Here is a 6,108-nt window from a genome sequence, read left to right as displayed (position 1 = left end):
CTACAAGTAGTGGAAATGAACAAAGCTATAATTCTAGTTTGGAAAACACTAATAATTATCCTAACTAGTCATCCTTATTATTACTTAATTTGAATTTTTATGTTATAAATATAATCATTGACTTTAAATTTTGAATTGAATAATATAGCTTAAAGAGTAAATACATTTGTAGTTAAAATTAAAATTTCACAAGTTCACCAATTTTGTATTATTTCTCCTATCATATCATTTATGAATTTAAGCATAAGATTGTAGTTAGACTCTAAGTTTTATTTGATACCAATTTTTAGTTATACCCAATTTCTTTTTATTTTCTTCTTTATTTTTCTTTATTTTCACTTTTATTTTTCATGGAGTATATAGTTAATGATTTTGAATATTGATTTAGCTTAAAATCTTCTTACAATCTTAACGAGTTTAATGTAAAAGTTTAATAGGAATGTTAATTCCAAATTTAGGTTACTAATGATTATTAGCTTGAATATACTTATATCTATTCTTTAACCTTAATTATTCATCTTCAATTTAAAGGTTAATGTATAAATGTATAACTTATAAATTCAAGTTAATTAATAATTTAAATGAATTGAGTTAGTAAATTATTAATTTTTTTAATCTATTATAAAATATATATATATTTAGTGTTCATTTATATTTTGATTTAGGGTTTGTATTATTATCCACATTTTACATAATTTTTAATTATAAATTTTATTACGGTTAATTAAATAATCAAAATGCAGAGATATTAATCAAAGATAATATAAAAATTTAAGCATAAGGGAATTTAATAAAATGTAAATAACAACTTAATAAAACATTAATAAATAATACATATTTTTATATAAATGATAGAAAGGTACAAAACATGTGATGTATATAACCAACTATAAAGGTACAAGATAATTAGTGCATAAATCACCATCACACCTTTACTAATCGATTCTTTTAGCCATAATTCCAAGCATACTAACACAACAACAATGGTTCAAACTAAAAATAAGCCTAACATTCAACGACATGTTAAAATATGCAGAAAATGAACACTACTTATATGCATATTCGGGATTTTTCTTATTCTAATATCTTCTTATCCACAAAATTTTAATCTATGACTATTAACTATAATGATGTGAAAATTCTGCTTATTTGAATCCTTATGGCACAATTAGGATATATTCTAAAGATTGTAAAATGGCTAGTCCATCTAGATTTAAGTTTTTTGTAATAATATTTCTTTTCTATAATCAAAAAATAAAACATCTTAACCATGAAAAAATTCATGATCTAGAACTCCACACACATGCATCTTCCTTATTTATGCATTGTCGGTTTGTCAATCTTTATAAACCTTTTTTCTAAATTTATGAAGTTTATCAATTATTATAGAACTATGGATGTTTAGGATAGAGAAGAAATTTTTATTCGTTAAGCATACTTCACTTCTTTTTTAAGATGAATGCTTTCATTTCTTTCCACACATTATTTTTAGATTCAAAGAAAGGAAAATAAGACACTTTTAATGTCTGCACTTAGTAAGGATTGATGTGGATAGAAAATTAGGTGTTCAGCACCCTTTTTATATTTTTATAGGCACAAAAGTATCAAAATTTAATTTCAAACTACTACAACATGACCAAGCACAGTGGCGTTATAAGCAGTGTTGCGGTGCTCCTTTCTCTCTCTCAAGATTTTCTTAAATAAAAACTAGGTTGCCTCCCATATAATGCTAAGTTTATAGTCTTTTTATCAATTTGATTGGGGTATATTGCTACCATTCCTCAAATTATTATCACTTGGATCTTTTCCTTTTCCTTTTGGTTAACTTTACTATTACAAGGAAATGATCAAAGTGGTGTACTACTACTTGAAATTGTAAGCTGACTTAATTGGGTTTTTAAATTTTTAATTGAAGCAGCTTGACTTTACAGTCGAGTTCCTAACTGTATCACTAAATCTTTTAATGATGATTTTCTACTTATAAACTAATTATTTTGATTAAATTCTAAATTATATGCAACTATATAATTAACAGCACATTACTTAGGATTATTCTAATTTACTCCTTGATTATTTTGACTAGAATTCCACTTATTATTCACAACAACATTATTTAATTAAATAAAATTTGGATGGTTTCTTTGAGCAGGATGATATGTATTGGGGTGGAGATTATTTTGTCTTCCAATAAATTTAATATTTTTAACCCCTTGCACATTATTATTTTTAATTAACTTTTGATCCTTCAAATGCATAGATAAATCAGTTCCAATTTTGTATTTTTCTCCTATTATGCTCAACTTCTTAGAAATTATTGTAACTTGTACAGTTAAAACTGATAAATCATCAAATTTATATACTCCTAATCTCTAAGGATTTACCCTTTCATAATGCCACTAGAAATTTTTAGTAGCCAATTCCTCTATTAATTCATATACTTTCTCAAATGGCTTATTCATTAATGATCCTCTAGTTGCATCATCTATTATTACTCTTAGAGATCTTATTAATCCATTAAAAAATGTTTGAATAACTAACAATCAGGTAATCCATGGTGAGGGTATTTCCTAAGCATTTCCTTAAATTTCTCCTAACTCTCATAGATCGATTCTCCTTAAAAGTCAATAAAAGAAGTGATATCATTTATAACTTTAGTACTCTTTGAAAGTGACAAATACTTAGCAAGAAACTTCTGAGCTAACTCATTCCAAGTATTAAAAGCTGTTGAAAGAATAATGGGCTTTACAGTGGTTAAAGAATTCATGTATCTAGCAGTTAAATTGACATTAAGAAGGTTAAAAGTTGTAGATTTTTATTTCATTTTGGAGAAAGCTATGAAGCTCACGGCTGTGTGGGGTAGCAAACAACTTTCTCTGGCAGGTAAAATGTTGTTGATAAGAACAACTCTGCTCTCTATCTCAAACTTTTATTGCACTTATTCCTTAGTTCTTAAGAGCATTCTAAAAGATATTGAAAAACTTTGCCATCAGTTCCATCAGTTTATATGGAATAAACAAGATGGTGAGTTGGGTTTGCATTTTGTTAGCAAGAACAAATTGTGCAAACCAATGGAACTAGGTGGTAGAGGTATTCGGTCATGTGTGGATAGTGTGGATGCTTTAAGAGCAAAGTTAGCATGGAGAGTTCTCCAGGAGGAGTCATTGTTGTTTCAAATGTTAAACCAAAATTTTTGAAAGTGGCGGAAGGATTCATTGACTGGTGGTGTATCATCATCAACATGTAAAATTTTATCCAACGGAAAAAAGGCTTTAAAATCTGTAGTCAAATGGGAAATTACAAATGGTTGTTCTATCAGTATCATGGATGATAATTCGATTATGGATAGAAAACTGAGCTTATGGCCAACATATGTTTCATTCCAAGATGTAGAGGAGGAAACAGTGAAATGTTTAATTTCAAATGGTAAATGAAATGAAATGAAGCTTAAACAGGTATTTGGGGAGGAGCTTAGAATGATCATTATGAAGATAGAAATTCATATGGATCGAGACAATGCTTACCTAGAGCTAATCCACCAGATTTCGGGTTGTACAATATCTTCACTGATTTATAGAAATTCATTATTGCAAGAGTAGGAATGTCTATTTTGGAGATGCTTGAAATAATCCAAGTTGAGATCATGTGTTGAAGTCTTTTGTTGGAGGCTATTGAACAATGCATTACCTACTTATGACTTCTTATATCAGAGAAGAATCCAAGAGGACTTCAACTGTCCAAGGGGTCGTGGTCATATAGAAGACGTTGATCATATCATGGTGACCTATAAAAAATTCAAGGAGGTTATTGACAGCCTAAATAAATGTGGATTTCAATTCAAGTATTTTGATTCATTTCAATCATGCTGGAGGTGGATGGAAGAAAATTAAAGAAAACAACGATTCATGGTGTGAATGTTTATTGTAATGCAGTATATCTAACTTGGAAATCCAAAAAATAAATTAATTCATGGTGAAAAAAGAAGATTATTCGGTGTTCTTAGCTTCCTATGTAGTAAGTATGGCCTCCATTTCCTTTATGGTTGAAGGAAAAATGGGACATTGGGGTACGAATCAGTCTTCTAGACTGTCATATAGTTGGTACCCTCCACCTCCCAATTGGATAAAGATTAATGTTGATGCTTCCTTATAAAAAATTATAAGGCTGGTATTGGTGGTATTGTTTGAGATAGTAAAGATTGCTTTTGGCATATGGTCATTCTTGTATACATTGGGACATTGCTTCTCTTGATATTTTCTCAGTTCAGTTCATTAGAGAGATCAAGAAGGATTGGTTGCAAGATTATAAAGGAGTTATTATAGAGGGAGACAACTATAATGTTATCAAATATTAGCAAAGCTTGGAAGGCAAGTGGAAAGATGATCTTTTACAGTTAAAGGATCATAAGTTTATTTTTTTTAATTGGGTAAATAGAAAATGTAATAAGCTAGCAAATCTCTATGCTAGCTATGCCATTTGCAATAATTTTTGTTGGGATGATTTATCCTCTAATAAGATTCCTTCCTTGTTCTGCAATTTGTTAAAGGAGGATCAAGAGAATCTAGTAGTTTGTAATTTGTTTGCTTTGGTTAATAAAATTCAGCCTTGTGCTTCTTCAAAAAAAAAAAAACTCATTCCAAGTGATTATAGAGCCTGGGGAGTAAAGAATTCAACCACATCTTAATTTTATCTCTTAGAGAACTTAATAATAATCTAAGTCTAATAGCACCATCATTGATATCATTATACTTAAATGTTACAAAAATTTCTAAAAAACTAATTAAGTGTAAATTGGGATCTTCAATAGGAGTTCCTCCAAACTAGAAATTTTGAACCATTTGTATTATGGAAAATTTTAATTCAAAATTAATAGCTTGGATTGTAGGTTTATTAATACTCTAATGAATTTTTTCTACTGATGGGTTAGCATAATCCCTAAGAGGTTCAGATTGATTTTGTTCTAATACAGGTTCATTTATCTTCACTATCTCTCTAGTTTTTTAAATTTTTTAAAGGTTCTTTCTATTTCAGCCTCAAATTACAAAACTTCCTTTTTTGTATATAAAACATGCAACCATGAATATGAAATCAACAAATAAAATAAAACAAATAAGTAGGTCTAAATATGCAATTAATCCAGAAATATAGTTAAAATTTAAAAAAACAAAACAAAATACTTTCCCAACAACAAAGCCAAAATTTTGATGGGTACTATGGAGTAAAATTTTGAAATGTATAAAAATCTAGGGTCCTATTATCCATAAATAATACTTAGGTTTTCTTTGATATAAATAATAATAAACTTGACTTAATATACATAAGTAAACATACCGAATGAAGTAATAAAGTGACGGAGTAGAGTGTTAAACCCACGAGAAAGTATGATTACTTTCAGTAAATAACTATTGTCTACTCTAATTATAATAATTATCCAACTAAAATAAAAAAGGTTAAATTTTTATATTCTTTCACTAAATAAAATAGTAAATTATTGATACAATATTAAATTAAAGTGTTTTGGATTAATGAGTAAAAAATTGCATATCTTTCCTAATAAGGCTCTTCTAAGTAATGTGATTCAGATTATATGTATCCCTATATCTCTTTATATCTTATATGGATGACCTCCTATAGTTATAATATCTCCTTAAGAACCTACAACATTTTGCATATTATGTCTAAGAATGTAAAACATCCTATCTCAATACTTTTGGTTGTTCTTGTATTCCTCCATCGAGGCTATATATCACACTAAGTTTTAACTACATATATGGCCACTATGTGCATTAAATAAAGAGTGAGATAATATTGAAAATGTCTTCAATCCGCATTAATACTCAATATACATTTTATGTCATCAATCTAAAAAAATAGAATTAGTTAGACGTGAAATGAATAACAAGCAAACTTATTTTCATTAAACTCATAGAAGAATAAAAAATAAAAGTGGGTGATATCACCAGGAAGGATCAAAGTACATTCTCTACACTCCATCTCTCTTTAACTTATAGAGTTTCATTAAGAAATACAGGCTAAACACTCTAAATATTATATTTTGTACTTCCTAGCCTCCCTTAGATTTTACACTAAAAGGGAACTAGAGAACTACTC

Source organism: Dendrobium catenatum, unplaced genomic scaffold, assembly GCF_001605985.2.
Source record: "Dendrobium catenatum unplaced genomic scaffold, ASM160598v2 fragScaff_scaffold_350, whole genome shotgun sequence".
In the NCBI taxonomy this organism is placed as follows: Eukaryota; Viridiplantae; Streptophyta; class Magnoliopsida; order Asparagales; family Orchidaceae; genus Dendrobium; species Dendrobium catenatum.
This window is presented reverse-complemented; position numbering follows the sequence as displayed.